We start from the raw sequence: 20335 nt of genomic DNA, 5'->3' as shown, positions 1-20335 counted from the left end.
TTGTTATAGTCAATAATTCTGTTATTAGCACAGAGTAGGAAACACCAAAGACAATTTCAATCTACCTGGAATTTCAAATCACATGGCACCACTCATGGCAAGTCAGAGGAGATATTATAAAAATTGGGCCATCACAAAAGGAGAGTCTTGCGTTAGATATTCTCTCAGGTACAGTGGTGCTAGACACTTCTGCAAGAGGTCTGCCACTTCTCATTTAAAGGTGTGGCTCTGATGCCTACCAATATATAGCTTCACAAAAGTGTAATTTAAAGATATAACCTCAGTACCCCCATTATGATTTTAGGTAGATATCGATGTCTTTTGCACATGCTTTTCTTTATTTTCTTCAAAGATAAACTGCGAAACACCGGTCTGATGCAAATCATTAAGGTGCTTTATCTCCGTACACGATTTTGCAGAGCAACAGTTATAATCAGAATTACTTATTTCAATCTGTACAACGTGCCTTTGCGTAACAATAGAAAGTTAATCAGCACACATCAAAACTGTTTTTTTTTTCCTTTAAAATAACTCCAAACTACTCGCATAGGTTATGAACGCTGGACTTCGTAGCATGATTAGGTTTTAGTAACTGTGAGTTTAATACAGTGCAAGATGGAATCAAAGGAAACATGTGACCTCACACCAAGTCTGCTTAAAGACATGACAGGAATCTTATTAACCAGGAGAACAAGGAGGCCAAATCAAAGACCCTTTTGAAAAGCAGAGAATGATGATACAAAACTTGGAAATATTGCAAATTGTGAAGAGGATAGTGTAGAACTCCAAAAGGACATTGACATGTTGGTGGAATGGGCAGACAGGTGGCAGATGAAATTCAACGCACAGAAATGTGAAGTGGTTGATTTTGGGAGGAAGAACATGGAGAGACAATATAAAATAAAGGGTACAATTCTAAAGGGGATGCAGGAGCAGAGGGACCTGGGTGTATATGTGCTTAAGTCATTGAAGGTGGCAGGACAGGTTGAGAAAGCGGTTAATAAAGCATACAGTATCCTGGGCTTTATTAATAGGGCATAGAGTACAAGAGCAAGGCAGTTATGATGAACTGGTACAAGACACTAGTTCAGCCTCAGCTGGATTATTGCATCCAGTTCTGGGTGCCCACTTTAGGAAAGACGTGAGGACATTGGCGAGAGTACAGAAAAGATTCACTAGAATGGTTCCAGGATGAGGAATTTCAGTTCTGAAGATAGACTGGAGAAGTTAGGACTGTTTTCCTTGAAGAGAAGGCTGAGAGGTGATTTGATAGAGGTATTCAAAATCATGAGGGGTCTGGACAGAGTAGGCAGAGAGAAAATATTTCCACTCATGAAAGGAAGAACAAGAGGGCACAGATTTAAGGTATTTGGTAAGAAAAGCAAAAGTGACATGGGGGAAAACCTCTTCATGCAGAAAGTGGTTAAGATCTGGAATGCACTGCCTGAGAGTGTGGTGGAGGCAGGTTCAATTGAAGCATTCAAAAGGGAATTAAGACTGTTTTATGAAAAGGAAGAATGTGCAGGGTTATGGGGAGAAAGTGGGGGTGTGGAACTGAGTAAACTGCTCTTTTGGAGAGCCAGTGCGGACACGATGGGCCAAATGGTCTCCTTCTACACTGTAACAATTTTGTGATTCTGTAAGGTTTTCACACCTGACGGACAATAGGGTTCACTTTCCCAGACACTCAGACTGTAAACAAGGAGCCAGTGGCTCCAAAAATGCAAATTGCAATGGCTAACACCTGGAAACAGGCAGGCCTGGGTCAGACTTGTGGCTCTGCATATTGAAAAAGCAAATAACTATTGACCTTTTGATTCTGGTTAAATTCTACAGACTTTGAGAAATCTGTAGCTGTAAGGAAGACTGGAAGACAACGACCAGCGGTAACAGCCTCAGGAAGGGGGGGGGGGGGGGGGGAGAGAGAAAGAGAGAGAGAGAGAGAGAGAACGCCCATTCACAGAACACTGATACTGTGAAAGGCTGCGAAAACTTGAACCTGATTTGAAAGTTGAGGTTTGCTGAGAATGAAAAGACCAATAGACTAGAGATCACCTTTCCTGGGTCGAAAATGCTCGGAAGTGAGCAAGGAGGGCATTGACTTTGAGAAGGTCTGGGAGATCCAACTCATTGCAACTGGGAGGAGTTTGGGACTTTGAGCTGCAAAGATTTCGCTTCAAGGAGGACTGTGTAATGTATAAATGTGGGGTGAGGTTTTCAAGGTGTTTTTCTTTTTTTTCCCCCTCAGTAGTTTGCAATATTAGCTACTTAGAAAGGACTATTTATGGTGATTTTTAGTTTAGTTGTTATAATAAAAAATCTTAATGTGAAATCTTGTTGTTTAATTCTTTAGATTGGTCTGGGGAGTTCATAACTCGCAGTTTAACGTTAATGATCTCACTGAGGTCATAAAACATGTTATTTCTATTTGAAAGCTGACTGGCCTTGCACTCTTTGCATTTAAAATCTTTATCCTCTACAGCCCACCCAAATACCACAAAGATTTTCTCACCAAGATATTAACACTTTCCTCCCTCAGCCTCTGTACTGAGTGACTTTGTATCCTTAGTGATGTAAACCTCCATGTTAATTCATCATGCTCTCTCTCCTCTGAGTTCACTGCCTTCTTATCTTCCCTTAATCCCTCCCTCTATGCAAATGCCTCCTCCGATACTCATAGCCACCCTCTTGAACTTGCCATCTCATCTGGCCTCACTACTCCTTTCACGTGAAGGCCATCTCTGATCACTTCCTTGTATCACTCTTCACCCACATATTCCTTCCCCTACTTCCTTCAGTGTCCATCCCTGGAAAAAAGAACTCTTCCCCAATTCAATTACAACTGCATTTTCAAAATCCCAACCGTTTAACCTTCGGCTCTCCATTGGCATCAGGTCAAACATGGGCAAGGAAACCTCCTGCTGATTACCATCTACCACCCTCCCTCAACTGATGAGTCAGTACTCTTCCAATGTTGAACAGCACTTGGAGGAAGCATTGAGGGTGGCAAGGGCACAGAATGGGCTCTGAGTGGGGGACTTCAATGTCAATCACCAAGAGTGGCTCCGGAGCACCACTACTGACCGAGCTAGCCGAGTCCTAAAGGATATATCTGCTAGACTGGGTATGTGGCAGGTGGTGAGGGAACCAACAAGAGGGGAAAACAGACTTGACCTCGTCCTCACCAATCTGTCTGCCGCAGATGCATCTGCCCATGACAGTATTGGTAGGAGTGACCACGACACAGTTGTTGTGGAGACAACGTCCCGCCTTCACATTGAGGATACCTTCCTTCGTGTTGTGTGGCACTACCACTGTGCTAAATAGGATAGATTTCAAACAGATCTAGCAATGCAAAACTGGGCATCCATGAGGCGCTATGGGCCATCAGCAGCAGCAGAATTGTAATCAACCACAACCTGTAACCTCATGGCCCCGCATATCTCCCATTCTACCATTACCATCAAGCCAGGAGACCAACCCTGGTTCAATGAAGAGTGCAGGAGGGCATGCCAGGAGCAGCACCAGGCATACCTCAAAGGAGGTGTCAACCTGATGAAGCTACAACACAGGACTATCTGAGTAAGCAGCATGCGATTGAGAGCTAAGCGATCCAATAACCAAAGGATCAGATCTAAGCTCTGTAGTCCTGCCACATCCAGTTGTGAATGGTGGTGGATAATTAAACAACTAACTGGAGGTGGTGGCTCCACAAATATCCCCATCCTCAATGTGTGGGAGCCCAGCACATCAGTGCAAGAGGTAGGTCTGAAGCATTTGCAACAATCTTCAGCCAGAAGTGCCAAGTTGATGATCCATCTCGGCCTTAAGTCCCCAGCATCACAAATGCCAGACTTCAGCCAATTCGATTCACTCCGCATATCAAGAAATGACTGAAGGCACTGGATACTGCAAAGGCTATGGGCCCTGACAACATTCCAAAAATAGTACTGAAGACCTGCGCTCCAGAACTTGCCACGCCCCTAGCCAAGCTGTTCCAGTCCAGCTACAACACTGGCATCTACCCAGCAATGTGGAAAATTGCCCAGGTATGTCCTGGACACAAAAAGCAGGACAACCCGGCCAATTACCACCCCATCAGCCTACTCACAATCATCAGTAAAGTGATGGAAGGTGTCATCAACAGTGCCATCAAGCAGCACTTGCTTAGCAATAACCTGCTCAGTGACGCTCAGTTTGAGTTCCGACAGGGCCACTCAGCTCCTGATGTCATTACAGCCTTGGTTCAAACATGGACAAAAGAGCTAAGCTCAAGAAGTGAGGTGCGAGTGACTGCCCTTGACATCAAAGCAGCATTTGACCGATTATGGCATCAAGGAGCCCTAGCAAAACTAAGGTCAATGGGAATCAGGGGGAAAACCCTCCAATGGCTGGGGTCATACCTAGCGCAAAGGAAGATGGTTGTGGTTATTAGAGGTCAATCATCTGAGCTTCAAGACATCACTGCAGGAGTTCCTCAGGGTAGTGTCCTAGGCCCAACCATCTTCAGCTGCTTCATCAACGACCATCCCTAAATCATAAGGTCAGAAGTGGGAATGTTCGCTGATGATTGCACAATGTTCAGCACCATTCGTGACTCCTCAGGTACTGAAGCAATCCGTGTAGAAATGCAGCAAGACCTGGACAATATCCAGGCTTGGGCTGATAAATGGCAAGTAACATTCGCGCCACACAAATGCCAGGCAATGACCATCTCCAACAAGAGAGAATCTAACTATCTCCCCTTGACATTCAATGGCATTACCATCACTGAAACCCCCACTATCAACATCCTAGGGGCTACCATTGACCAGAAACTGAACTGGAGTAGCCATATAAATATCATGGGCTACAAGAGTAGGTCAGAGGCTAGGAATCCTGCGGTGAGTAACTCACCTCCTGACTCCCCAAAGCCTGTCCACCATCTACAAGGCACAAGTCAGGAGTGTGATGGAATACTCTCCACTTGCCTGGATGGGTGCAGCTCCAACAACACTCAAGAGGCTCGACACCATCCAGGATAAAACAGCCCGCTTGATTGGCACCCCATCTACAAACATTCACTCCCTCCACTACCGACACACAGTGGCAGCAGTGAGTACCATATACAAGATGCACTGCAGCAACACACCAAGGCTCCTTAGAAAGCACCTTCCAAACCAGCGACCCCCACCAACTAGAAGAACAAGGGCAGCAAATGCATGGGAACACTACCACCTGCAAGTTCCCCTCCAAGTCACACACCATCCTGACTTGGAACTATATCGACATTCCTTCACTGTCGCTGGGTCAAAATCCTGGAACTCCCTTCCTAACAGCACTGTGGGTGTACCTACCCTACATAGACTGCAGCGGTTCAAGAAGGCAGCTCACCACCACCTTCTCAAGGGCAATTAGGGATGGGCAATACATGGTGGCCTGGCCCGCGACGCCCACATCCCATAAATGAATTTTTTTTAAAAACTCGTACCAAGTCCCATTCACCCATTACCCCTGCGCTTGCAAACCTGCATTAGCTCCCGGTTAAGCAACAGCTCAATTTTAAAATCATCATCCTCGTTTCCAAATCCCCGCATGGCCTCGCCCCTCACTGGCTCTGTAATCTCCAGGCGCACAATCCTCCGAGATATCTGTGCTCCTCTAATACTGTTCTCTTGGGCGTCCGTCATTTTAATTGCTCCACCATTGGTGGCCGTATCTTCAGATGCCAGGCCCAATTCCCTCCCTAAACCTCTCCATCTCTCCTTTCTCCTTTAAAATGCTTCTTAAAACCTACCTCTTTGACTAAGCCTTTTGTCATCAGCCCTAATATCTCATGTGGCTCAGTGTAATATTTTGGTTTATATCCATTCTGTTAAGTGCTTTGGGATGTTTTATTACGTTATGTTATAAATACAAGTCGTCTTAGTCAACACGTTTTCTGGACCTGACTATTCCAATAAAATTCAATTTTCAAAAACTTGACTGACTGCTCGCATCTATGCTTATTTGTCTCAGTGTGTTCAATAAGCAAAAGGGATAATTCATTTCTCAACACAATGGGTGTGGCGTACTTAGCAATTGTGGAGGCAGGTTCATGAATTTCTTGTTTATAGTCTTTGGGAAAAATAAATTTCATGAATATATTAGTTATCTTTCATTTATGTTTTCTGTTGTAAACTTTACTTCAAACAATCTGAAAAATCACTTGCAAAGATAAGATTTCTTTTAAAATTTCAAAATATGGCAGGGGTTTTATGCCATGTAGGACGGAACATCAGAGACGATGATGCACAGTGACTGATGGCATGCAAAATGGAGCAGTTTATGATAAATATTTCATATTTAACCATACTGAGGTTTAAAAAGTGCTGGGGTGGGGTTTGGAGGTTGATCCACTGTGCTTTTTGATGTTTATTAATGACCCAGACTTGGGTATAGGAGGCATAATTTCAAGGTTTGCAGATAACAATGCAATAAACAGGAGGATAGTAGCTGACTTCAGGAGAACATAGACAGACTGGTGAAATGGACACATGGCAAATAAAATTTAATGCAGTGAAGTGTGAAATGATGCTTTTTGGAAGGAAAAACAAGCAGCAGCAGCATAACTAAATGGAAAAATTTTAAAAGGAGATGCAGTAACATATAGACCTTGGGCGTTCACATACCCAAATCTTTGAAGGCAGCAGGCCAAGGTGAGGAGGCTGTTAAAACATATGGGATCCTTGGCTTTATAAATAGGGGCATATCCTTCTATTCCTTTCTCCCTCACTGCAATCTAGCTTCCATTTAAATGCATCTATGCTATACGCCTCAACTATTCCATATGGGAGCATGTTTCACATTCTCACTACTTTGAGTGAAGAAGTTTCCCCTCAATTCCTTATTGGATTGATTAGTCACTGTCTAATATTTATGATCCTTAGTTCTGGATCTCCCCCTAAGTGGGGACATCAACTTTAAATCTACCTTCAAACCATTTTGAAAGTTTATTGACTTCTCAGGGCCACCTGCGGCCTTTTTTCAAGAGAAAAAAAAGAGCCTCAGCCTGTTCGGTGTTTCCTTATAGTTACAACATAGATTCTATGATCTGAACACACATTTGTAAATTGCCAATGTTTTCAATCCAGGAAGAACTTTCTGCTCTTTGAATAACACTCTGGATCATGAATGCATACCTGCATCACTGGAACAAGCAGATTAGGCCATGTTTAATGACTCACATTTTTAGACTTTACATTTTTTTTTATATGCTCGGTGTCAAAACCACACCCATAAGCAACATTTTACTCCCTGTAAAAAAGGGGAGAGTGACTTAACTTGCACAAAAGCTGGTCATGTAGCATTGCCTAGGCTTTGAACAGAAACCATTCCTGTTGCATTTATTACTACTGTGATCTCCTAGATTTCAGAAAGCTGGAGCAAATACCCAGACACAGTTAGGATATAAGCTACAAAACAGGCTATTAAAAGAGATGAACAGCAGCAATAAACAATACAGTAGCTTGAACTATCTTTACTTTTATGCTCACTCCTCAGGTACAAAAAAACCCACCAATTCTGAATACTAAATCTGGACTAGCATCCATACCATAGCTGATGGCCTACAGAGCACTACAAAACAACACCAAACAATACAATACTGTACATGAAAGCAGGGCTATGGACCTGTCAGTTACCATCCAAGATAAATGGGTTACTTGAGAACAAATCTTTCATCTGTTCAAAAGGACAAAGTCAATCAAAACAATATTTTCACAAATATGGTTATGACTTACAGTAGGATTTAAAAGGTTAGTTTCCTGGACCCTGTATTGAGTCAAACATGACAGGGAGGTTGGAGCAATCAATCTCCCAGGGTCAAAGAACTGATTATTGTGCAGGTGTCATCAGAAAGTGAGATCAACCAAACAGCTTTGCAATTAAAAATGTATCACTGCATTAACAGCACTCTTGAATCACATCATTTCCAGCCATGCAGACAGGATGCCGTTCAACAAACAGACGTTCAGTAAAACAAGTATGAAGTAACTGGCCAACTCATAATAAAAATTAGTTACTTGATTCGAACTGTGATGTAACACGCATTTATCGTAGGCTCATGCAAGGGCATTCTGCCATTGGAACTGTGACCTACAGAAAGCACTAAGCTGGTTCAACTTGTTTGGATGTTTAATATATGACGCAAATAGCATCGTGGCATGAGTTCACAGATATAAGGAATAGGCTTGGCATTTGAATGAGGCAACTGCATTTCTTCATGTCACACATCCACCATTAGAGAACACATCCAAGAACAGCACACTGTTCTTGCTCCACAAGAACACAATTAAAAGGATTCCATTTGATTTTGTTTCCCCCAGATAGAACACACAGCACAGAAACAGGACATTTGGCCCAACTACTCAATGCCGGTCTTTATGCTCGACATGAGCCTCCTCCCGCATCTTGATATCTAAACTTATCAGCATAACCTTAGGGGAAGCCCTTTAAATTTCATTAAGCAAAATATATTAACACTGCATTGTCCATTAGAAAGATGTCAATGCACCATGAAAAATCATGTATGACAAGCGATATCAAAAAAATGTACTTTGAGCAAAAGCAATGTTGGAACTGGTTGTACAGAAAAGACTGAAGCATTCGCAACCAACTTCAGCCAGAAGTGCTGAGTGGATGATCCATCACGGCCTCCTCCAACAGTCCCCAGCATCACACAGATGGCAGTCTTCAGCCAATCCAATTCACTGTGATATCAAGGAACGGCTGAAGACACCAGATACTGCAAATGTTATGGGTTCTGACAACATCCCAGCTGTAGTACTGAAGACTTGTGCTGCAGAACTTGCCATGCCCCAGCCAAGCTGTTCCAGTTCAGCTACAACACTGGCATCTAACTAACAATGTGGAAAATTGCCCAGGTATGTCCTATGCAGCGAATTACTGCCCTATCAGTCTCCTCTTGATCATCAGTAAAGTGATGGGAGGGGTCGTCAACAGTGTCATCAAGCGCCATGTAAACAGCAATAACCTGCTCACTGATGCTCAGTTTGGGTTCTGTCAGGGCCACTCAGCTCCTGACCTCATGACAGCCTTGGTCCAAACATGGACAAAAGTGCTGAACTCAAGCAGGGAGATGAGAGTGATTTCCCTGGATATCAAGGCAGCATTTGACCGAGTGTAGCATCAAGGAGCCCTAGCCAAACTGAAGTCAATGGGAATTAAGGGGAAAGCTCTCTGCTGGTTGGAGTCATACCTAGTACAAAGGAAGATGGTTGCGGTTGTTGAAGGTCAATCATCTCAGCCTCAGGACATTGCTGCAGGAGTTCCTCAGGGTAGTGTCCCATGCCCAACCATCTTCAGCTGCTTCATCAATGACCATCCCTAAATCATAAGGTCAGAAGTGAAGATGTTCACTGATGAATGTGAAATGTTCAGTGCCATTCACAACTCCTCAGATACTGAAGCAGTCCGTGTCCATATGCAGCAAGACCTGGACAACATCCAGGCTTGGGCTGATGAGTGGTGCGAATGTTACTTGCCACTTAAGTGCCAGGCAATGACCATCTCCAATAAGACAGAATCTAACCATCTCCCCTTTGCATTCAACAGCATTACCATCGCTGAATCCTCCACTATCAACATCCTGGTGGTTACCGTTGACCAGAAACTGAACTGGAGCAGCCTCATAAATACTGTGGCTATAAGAATAAGTCAGAGACTGGGAATTGAGCAGCGAGTAACCCACCTCCTGACTCCCCAAAATCTGTCCACCATACAAGGTACAAGTCAGGAGTGTGATGGAATACACTCCACTTGCCTGGATGAGCGCAGCCCAACACCACTTAGGAAGCTCGACATCATCCATGACAAAGCAGCCCACTTGATCGACCTTTCCCCCCCGCCATCCACCACCAATGCACAGTGGCAGCGGCGTGTACCATATACAAGATACACGGCAGCAACTCACCATGCCTCCTTTGACAGCATCTTTCAAATCCATGACCGCGACTTCTATCACCTCGAAGAACAAAGACAGCAGATGCATGGGAACACCACCACCTGCAAATTTCTTTCCAAGTCACACACCATCCTGACCTGGAACTATATCGCCGTTCCTTCACTGTCGCTGGGTCAAAATCCTGAAACTCCCTTCCTAACAGCACTGTGGGTATACCTACCCCACATGGACTGCAGCGGTTCAAGAAGGCAGCTCACCACCACCTTCTCAAGGGCAATTAGGGACGGGCAATAAATGGTGGCCTGGCCAGCGACGCCCACATCCCATAAATGAATTTTTAAAAAATTCCTTCAATGTCACTGGATCAAAATCCTGGAAATCCCTCCCTAACAGCACTGTGAGTGTACCCACACCAGATGGACGACAGCGATTCAAGAAGGCAGCTCTCCATCACCTTCTCAAGGACATTTAGGGATGGGCAACAAATGCTGACCTTACCAACAGTGCCCACATCCCATGAAAGAATTAAAAGAAAAGTCCAGATAATTGAAAATACCATGGCTCTGAGTATGAAATGTTGCTTAGTCATGCCTATCTATGGCTAAGTGTTTTTGCCACAAGTAAAAACCCAACACAGGAAATGAAAACTTTGTTTTAAGAAACAAATTGAAGCCTGGCTAGTGAAAGTTATCTTGGAGGCTGAGCATGGACTAAAATGCACTGAATAAAGAAACTAGCAAGCATTTTGCTCAGACTGCACAAACCATTTCACTGCTTTATAAAAATATTATCCTTCTAACACATACCTGGAAGGCACAGAACAAAATTGAAACATGAATTTCAGTTAACATTTTCTTCAAAAAACATTAAGTAATTCAACCCTTTTTTGGTGTCCAAGGTTAAGACTGTAGCAGCTTTCATAAACCAACAATTTTTATATTTATTCAAATACTTGCAATGGATTCCAGAATTTAATTCTAGAATATTAAGCCCTTAACGATCAGTGAGAATGGTGATTAAAAACCTCTACCTACCCATAGAACAAATTAAAAAGTACAAAGAACATCTTAAAACGATATACAGCAGCTCAAAACACTGCACACTCTTCCAAGATAGAGGAACACTCACAGGATTGTGTACAGTATAAGATGCCAAACATTACAGTGCAGCATTATGAATACATCCTTATTTTAACCATGTTTCACAAGCAATGCGTCTAAACCCACCCCAACCTCACTCTCTCTCATGATTTATTAATGGAGTCATAGTTGGGGTCCTAGAGACTGAACAGAAAACATTCATATTTTGAAAGCTATAAGGAAATATTAATTGCTCAGAAGAGTTAACCTTCCAGGCCCTAACTCAAAATTCAGCATCTCCCTTTAGAAATAACCTGTAAAATTTTATAACAAGTTCTAGTGGTAACAAAAACTTTACGCATCAGTACAATTATTGCACCAAAGGGCAGTTTCTAATAATATTGCTAGAAGACAGCAGGAAGGTCTTGATATTTACTACATAAGAGGTATAACCTGAGTACTGTATTCTCAAAGCTTTAGGATTCCAAGTGATCTATCATGCATTTTCTTCCTCAATTTAGCGAATTGGTCACACCGCAGATTAGGATTGCTGAGGGTGAAAAGGAATGGGTGACCAAAAGGCAGAGAAAGAGCAGGAAGGCAGCGCAGGTGTCCCCTGCGGTCATCTCCCTCCAAAACAGGTATACTGTTTTGGATACTGTTGAGGGAAATGCCTCACCAGGGGAAGGCAGCAGTAGCCAGGTTCATGGCACCGTGGCTGGCTCTGCTGTTCGGAAGGGCGGGAAAAAGAGTGGAAGGGCTATAGTCATCGGGGATTCGATTGTAAGGGGATTAGATAGGCGGTTCTGTGGTCGAAAACGAGACTCCCGAATGGTATGTTGCCTCCCAGGTGCACGGGTCAGGGATGTCTCAGATCGGCTGCAGAACATTCTGAAAGTGGAGGGTGAACAGCCAGTTGTCGTTGTGCACATAGGCACCAATGATATAGGTAAAAAACGGGATGAGGTCCTACAAGCAGAATTTAGGGAGTTAGGAGCCAAGTTAAAAAGTAGGACCTCAGAGGTAGTAATCTCAGGATTGCTACCAGTGCCACGTGATAGTCAGAGTAGAAATGAAATAGTCAGGATGAATGCGTGGCTTGAGAGATGGTGCAGGAGGGAGGGGTTCAGATTTTTGGGACATTGGGACCGGTTCTGGGGGAGGTGGCACTATTACAAATTGGACGGTCTACACCTGGGCCAGACTGGAACCAATGTCCTTGGGGGTGCTTTTGCGAACGCTGTTGGGGAGGGTTTAAACTAATGTGGCAGGGGGATGGGAACCAAATGAGGTCAGTGGACAGTAAGCAGGTAGTAACTAAAGCCTGTAAGGAACTAGATAAGGAAGTCAGCATGGCTAAGGGAAAGAGTAGACAGGGAGCAGATGATGAACACAAAGGGACTGGTGGTCTGAGGTGCATTTGTTTTAATGCAAGAAGTGTAGTAGGTAAGGCAGATGAACTTAGGGCCTGGATTAGTACCTGGGAGTATGATGTTATTGCTATTACTGAGACTTGGTTGAGGGAAGGGCATGATTAGCAACTAAATATCCCAGGATATCGATGCTTCCGGCGGGATGGAGAGGGAGGCAAAAGGGGTGGAGGAGTTGCAGTACTGGTCAAAGAGGATATCACAGCTGTGCTGAAGGAGGGCACTATGGAGGACTCGAGCAGTGAGGCAATATGGGCAGAACTCAGAAATAGGAAGGGTGCGGTAACAATGTTGGGGCTCTACGACTGGCCTCACAACAGCGAGCGTGACATAGAGGTACAAATATGTAAACAGATTATGGAAAGATGTAGGAGCAACAGGGTGGTGGTGATAGGAGATTTTAATTTTCCCAACATTGACTGGGATTCACTTAGTGTTAGAGGTCCAGATGGAGCAGAATTTGTAAGGAGCATCCAGGAGGGTTTTCTAGAGCAGTATGTAAATAGTCCAACTCGGGAAGGGGCCATACTGGACCTGGTGTTGGGGAATGAGCCCGGCCAGGTGGTTGAAGTTTCAGTAGGGGACTACTTTGGGAATAGTGATCACAATTCCGTAAGTTTTAGAATACTCATGGACAAAGATGAGAGTGGTCCCAAAGGAAGAGTGCTAAATTGGGGGAAGGCCAACTGTACCAAAATTCGGCAGGAGCTGGGGAATGTAGATTGGGAGCAGCTGTTTGAAGGTAAATCCACATTTGATATGTGGGAGGCTTTTAAAGAGAGGTTGATTAGCGTGCAGGAGAGACATGTTCCTGTGAAAATCAGGGATAGAAAGGGCAAGATTAGGGAATCATGGATGACAGGTGAAATTGTGAAACTAGCTAAGAGGAAAAAGGAAGCATACATAAGGTCTAGGAGGCTGAAGAAAGACGAAGCTTTGAAAGAATATCGGGAATGTAGGACCAATCTGAAACGAGGAATTAAGAGGGCTAAAAGGGGTCATGAAATATCTTTAGCAAACAGGGTTAAGGAAAATACCAAAGCCTTTTATTCATATATAAGGAGCAAGAGGGTAACTAGAGAAAGGATTGGCCCACTCAAGGACAAAGGAGGAAAGTTATGCGTGGAGTCAGAGAAAATGGGTGAGATTCTAAACAAGTACTTTGCATCGGTATTCACCGAGGAGAGGGACATGATAGATGTTGAGGTTAGGGACAGATGTTTGATTACTCTAGGTCAAGTCGGCATAAGGAGGGAGGAAGTGTTGGGTATTCTAAAAGGCATTAAGGTGGACAAGTCCCCAGGTCCGGATGGGATCTATCCCAGGTTACTGAGGGAAGCGAGAGAGGAAATAGCTGGGGCCTTAACAGATATCTTTGCAGCATCCTTAAACGCGGGTGAGGTCCCGGAGGACTGGAGAATTGCTAATGTTGTCCCCTTGTTTAAGAAGGGTAGCAGGGAAAATCCAGGTAATTATAGACCGGTGAGCCTGACGTCAGTGGTAGGGAAGCTGCTGGAGAAGATACTGAGGGATAGGATCTATTCCCATTTGGAAGAAAATGGGCTTATCAGTGATAGGCAACATGGTTTTGTGCAGGGAAGGTCATGTCTTACCAACTTAATAGAATTCTTTGAGGAAGTGACAAAGTTGATTGATGAGGGAAGAGCTGTAGATGCCATACACATGGACTTCAGTAAGGCGTTTGATAAGGTTCCCCATGGTAGGCTGATGGAGAAAGTGAAGTCGCATGGGGTCCAGGGTGTACTAGCTAGATGGATAAAGAACTGGCTGGGCAACAGGCGACAGAGAGTAGCAGTGGAAGGGAGTTTCTCAAAATGGAGACGTGTGACCAGTGGTGTTCCACAGGGATCCGTGCTGGGACCACTGTTGTTTGTGATATACATAAATGATTTGGAGGAAAGTATAGGTGGTCTGATTAGCAAGTTTGCAGACGACACTAAGATTGGTGGAGTAGCAGATAGTGAAGGGGACTGTCAGAGAATACAGCAGAATATAAATAGATTGGAGAGTTGGGCAGAGAAATGGCAGATGGAGTTCAATCAGGGCAAATGCGAGGTGATGCATTTTGGAAGATCCAATTCAAGAGTGAACTATACAGTAAATGGAAAAGTCCTGGGGAAAATTGATGTCCAGAGAGATTTGGGTGTTCAGGTCCACTGTTCCCTGAAGGTGGCAACGCAGGTCAATAGAGTGGTCAAGAAAGCATACGGCATGCTTTCCTTCATCGGACGGGGTATTGAGCACAAGGGTTGGCAGGTCATGTTACAGTTGTATAAGACTTTGGTTTGGCCACATTTGGAATACTGCGTGCAGTTCTGGTCGCCACAGTACTAAAAGGATGTAGATGCTTTGGAGAGGGTGCAGAAGAGGTTCACCAGGATGTTGCCTGGTATGGAGGGCGCTAGCTGTGAAGAGAGGTTGAGCAGATTAGGATTATTTTCATTAGAAAGACGGAGGTTGAGGGGGGACCTGATTGAGGTATACAAAATCATTAGAGGTATAAACAGGGTGGATAGCAAGAGGCTTTTTCCCCAGAGTGGGGGATTCAATTACTAGGGGTCACGAGTTCAAAGTGAGAGGGGAAAAGTTTAGGGGGGATATGCGTGGAAAGTTCTTTACGCAGAGGGTGGTGGGTGCCTGGAACGCGTTGCCAGCGGAGGTGGTAGACGCGGGTACGATAGCGTCTTTTAAGATGTATCTAAACAGATACATGAATGGGCAGGAAGCAAAGAGATACAGACCCTTAGAAAATAGGCGACATGTTTAGATAGAGGATCTGGATCGGCACAGGCTTGGAGGGCCGAAGGGCCTGTTCCTGTGCTGTAATTTTCTTTGTTCATACATTTTAACAAATATTAATGACGTTCACTGTGGCAGAGGTCTCATCAACAAATAAAAAGAACACTAAAGCAAAAATGTTACCCGTTTCATTTTATATTTGTCACGCTTACTTTCTTTGAGTAATGAAAATCATTCACATAATGTGCAGCAGAGCTTCTGTTCTGTGCTTTATTAGTTTTACACCAGTACAGTAACCTCCAACATATGCATGCACTAAATCATCGTCATATACTCAGTCGCAGCTATCAACATTACATCCGGGTTTAAAGAATCAAAAACATGACACTGTACTGCTGCACTGTTTCCACCTTAAATGGCTTCCTCAGAGCATTTAGCTCTCAGCTCTTAATTCAATGCTTCTCCCATTATACTGTTCACAGAGCCACACAGCACAAAATCAACAGAGCTAAAAAGGAGCACCAATGTCTATTTGTAAAAACTCACAAAAATAAAAGATGACGAACATTAGCTTTCCTGGGGCTTAATAGATGTAGTCATCCCAGGAGCCCTGCAAGCAGGGATTCTGATTTGCTCATTCAGTACTTCCATTGCCAACAATTTGTCTTCAGGTCAATACCAAAATAAATAAAATGTCTACCAAGTACAGAAAGGTGATACATTTGTCAAGAGGCAAATTCAATGGCTTGCACATTTATTTCTAAGCAACTACTCAAACAGTAGTCATTTTGACATCAGTATTTTGTTAGAAAATTAAGCAATGCAGTCAATGAGCATATTGATGTAGAGAACAGATATGCTGTATAATATTACTCAGCAAAGAGACTATCACCAGTAACCTGTCTCTAGATGCAGAAATCAACAAGCGCATGGGAAAGGCTTCCACTGCTATGTCCAGACTGGCCAAGAGAGTGTGGGAAAATGGCGCACTGACACGGAACACAAAAGTCCGAGTGTATCAGGCCTGTGTCCTCAGTACCTTGCTCTACGGCAGCGAGGCCTGGACAACGTATGCCAGCCAAGAGCGACGTCTCAATTCATTCCATCTTCGCTGCCTTCGGAGAATACTTGGCATCAAGTGGCAGGACTATATCTCCAACACAGAAGTCCTTGAAGCGGCCAACATCCCCAGCTTATACACACTACTGAGTCAGCGGCGCTTGAGATGGCTTGGCCATGTGAGCCGCATGGAAGATGGCAGGATCCCCAAAGACACATTGTACAGCGAGCTCGCCACTGGTATCAGACCCACCGGCCGTCCATGTCTCCGTTATAAAGACGTCTGCAAACGCGACATGAAATCGTGTGACATTGATCACAAGTCGTGGGAGTCAGTTGCCAGCATTCGCCAGAGCTGGCGGGCAGCCATAAAGACAGGGCTAAATTGTGGCGAGTCGAAGAGACTTAGTAGTTGGCAGGAAAAAAGACAGAGGCGCAAGGGGAGAGCCAACTGTGCAACAGCCCCAACAAACAAATTTCTCTGCAGCACCTGTGGAAGAGCCTGTCACTCCAGAATTGGCCTTTATAGCCACTCCAGGCGCTGCTTCACAAACCACTGACCACCTCCAGGCGCGTATCCATTGTCTCTCGAGATAAGGAGGCCCAAAAGAAATTTTGTTAGAAAATTAAGCAATGCAGTCAATGAGCATATTGATGTAGAGAACAGATATGCTGTATAATATTACTCAGCAAAGAGAAAAGAGCCTCATCATGTTTGCTTGTAAATTACATTTTGTTCAACTTTCAGGGTGGCTCACTAAGCAGTTAATATTTTCACAATTGTCATGTCAGCACCATCTTCAATCACTATGATGAAACGAAAAGAAAGGTCTTGCATTTATATAGCGATTTTCACAACCTCAGGATGTGCCAAAGCACTTTACAGCCAATGAAGTGCTTTTTGAAATGTAGTCACTATTATAATGACAATTTGTATGCAGAAAACTCCCACAAATAGCACTGAAATACATGACCAGATAGTCTGTTTTCGTGATGTTGGTTAAGGGATAAATATTGGCAAGGACATTAGGAGAACTTCTCAAATAGTGCAATGCAATCTTTTAGGTCCACCTATGAGGGCAGACAGGCCTTAGTTTAAAGTTTCAGCCCTCAAGCTGGACTTGAACCCATGACCTTATCTCTCAGATATGAGAATGCTACCACAAAGCCAAGGTTGGCACTACTCCGTCTCTTCACCCTAGATATGGTCAATTTGATACTAAGATTGAGACCATTTGTTTAACTGCCTCTGCTGTTTCAACCCATTCCCTTGCTCGCCATGCCAAACCTGCCCCAGGTTCACTCTTGATCCAGTGTCCTTCTTTAGTTTCTCTCCTATCTCTTGTCCTGTTCTCTCCAAGCTCATCTTGTCCACAAGACCCACCTCCTGCTCCCTTGTCCCCAATCCAACTCGAACCGCTAACCTTCCAACTTTTCTTCATGTCCGCCATTCTAGCTGACATTGTACTTGGTTCCATCTCCTCAAATACTATTCTCTTCCCTTCCAAAAGCACAACCAAATCCACGCTGGATCCCTGGATTCTTGCAATGTATTGTAACCTATCAAATTGGTGCCCATTATGTTTGAATCTTTCCAAAGCAACTTTCCATCCTGCCAGAACACTGAAACAACATTGTTGCATTTAAATAGTGGCATTAAGATTGAAAGCCATCACTAGATGCTTCACAGAGGCATAATCAAACAAAAAAAAGAACACTGAGGCAAAGGGTACTATAATTGCAAACGGTGACCCAAGATTTGGTCAAAGAGTTGATGATAAAGGAGGAGGTTTTAAGGAAGAAAAGTACAAACCTAAGTCACAAATGACATCTGAGACTGTGGGGCATTTTCCATGTTCATCCTTCTCAATCGCTCCGCAGCCTTTTTAAACAGAGGTGACCACACCATCCTCCTCCTCCATTATAAGTGGGCTATCCTCACTTGGTTCTATTCTCTACCGGCCACTTTCTCAGGTTCAACCACACTGCTTGAAATCTTGTAATCCTGTACCTTGTAATCCTATTCAACTTGGAGTTAAGCTTCCATCTTCTTATCCTGCCTACTTGTATCTCCATAACATCACTGTCCGCACCCCTGCCTTATCCCAGTTACTGTTGAAACTTTCATCCCCATCCCTGTTAGCTCCAGACTCAGCTATTTCAATGCTCGTCTGTTTGGCTTCACCCTGGGAGAGCTTCTGAATATGCAAAACAGTGCTGCCCACATCCTATCCCACATGCACCCATCACGCCTATCCTTCTGACCTGCATTGGCTCCTGATCCTTCGACACATCAAATTTAAAATTCTCGTCCCAATGCTTAAATTCCTCATGGTCTCTTCGCCGCTCATCTCTAACCTTCTCCAGCCCTACAACCCACTCTCTGAACTTTCTTTCAGCCACTTAGGCCTCACACTCTCGAATTTCCTCATTAAAACTCCTCCACTTCTCTTTCACTATTTAAGGCCCTCTTTAAAACCCACCTCTTTGACTAAGCTTTTGGTTACTCTTGCTAATATCTACTTTGGGTCATCAGCCATTTTTGTCTTATTTCATTTCTGTAGATGTACCTTGCGATGTTTTTCTATGTTTAAAAGTTACTACATAAATGCAAGTTGTTTTTGTTTGCTAGTTTGACCATTGATGTCATTAATGCAAATAATGAAACACCTGGAGCACACCACCCAGTATCTCTTCCATAACCTGTTATCACTGCCCTAATAAGTATCAATTCTGTCCTATTCGATTTCTTATCCACTCCCAGATTTCACCAGGAATTCTGATTTGCTCATTCAGTACTTCCATTGCAACAATTTGTCTTCAGGTCAATATTAAAATAAGTAAAATGTCTACCAAGTACATTTGCTTTGAACTCAAGTAGTAATTTATCATGAGGAACCATTTTCAGAAGCTTTTCAAAAGTGCAGTACTTTCTCCAATTTGGTCCAATCAGAATTTCAATTATAGCCCTGTAATTTTCTCCACATTAACAATCCACATAATCAAACAGAGCAATGATCAATGTCGTAGCAATCTTAACTTGCACCAAGTTTCATTCACCCATCACTCTTTATGCTCATTAACCTACATTGGCTCAGGGTCCAGTAACACGTTAATTTTAAAATGCTCATTTTGGATTTCAAATCGCTCCAAGGCCTTGCCCTACATCAACTCTAACCTCCTCCAGCCCTACAGCCTTCGGAGATAGAACATAGAACAGTACAGCACAGTATAGGCCCTTCGGCCCACAATGTTGTGCCGAACCTTTAACCTACTCTAAGATCAAACTAACTACCTACCCTTCATTATAGAACATAGATCTCTGCACAACTCCAATTCTGGCCACCTGCACATCCCTGATTTTCATTGCTCCACCATTGGCGGTAATGTCTTCAGCTAACTAGGCCCCACACGATAGAACTTTCTCAAATTTCTCCATCTCTCTTCCGCATTCTCCTCCTTTAGCAGGCTCCTTACTATCTACCTCTCTGATAAAGTTTTTGGTCACCTATCCTGGTATGTAGCTCGGCATCAAATTTTGTTTGATAACACTTCTGCAAAGCATCTTGTGACATTCTGTATTAAAGGCACTATAAAAATGTAAGTTTGTTGTTGTTAGAGAGATCCTAGCCTGCTTTTGAAAATGACAACCCTCCTGATGCTAGATTATTTCAACCATATCATTTATAGTGATCAATTTTCTCATTATTCTCTCAGTTTTAATATTGATAGCTTGCATGATTGAACATAAGAGTGGATAGTGGCATGACAACTATTCAACAAAACAAATGACTAAGGCTCTCACCAGCAAGTAAGTGAGGAAAGGCTGAACACCTACTTTGTCAACTGTTCAATGTGATATTCATATTGCAAATCATGGGATCAGAAATATACAGCAAGGATTACTATATTTCAATATATACTAATCAGTCAGTTATCACAATCTTTTGTTATACCAGTCAAATCACTACACCAGGATACCACTGTATTACATATTTTTCCACAGAAATTCCGCAGATACCATAATTTCATGAATATATTTCTTTATATAAAAATATGAAATT

General features: G+C 43.4%; 1 protein-coding gene across 4 annotated transcripts in view; it reads right to left on the bottom strand.

Annotated features, from left to right (window-relative positions):
• The window catches only part of mast2 (microtubule associated serine/threonine kinase 2), a 560338-nt gene that overhangs the window by 508628 nt on the left and 31375 nt on the right, over positions 1 to 20335 (bottom strand). The window lies entirely within an intron of this gene.

This window comes from Heterodontus francisci, chromosome 8 (genome assembly GCF_036365525.1).
Source record: "Heterodontus francisci isolate sHetFra1 chromosome 8, sHetFra1.hap1, whole genome shotgun sequence".
Lineage (NCBI taxonomy): Eukaryota > Metazoa > Chordata > Chondrichthyes > Heterodontiformes > Heterodontidae > Heterodontus > Heterodontus francisci.
Note: the sequence above shows the minus strand (reverse complement) of the source record. Positions and strands in the feature narration are given on the sequence as shown.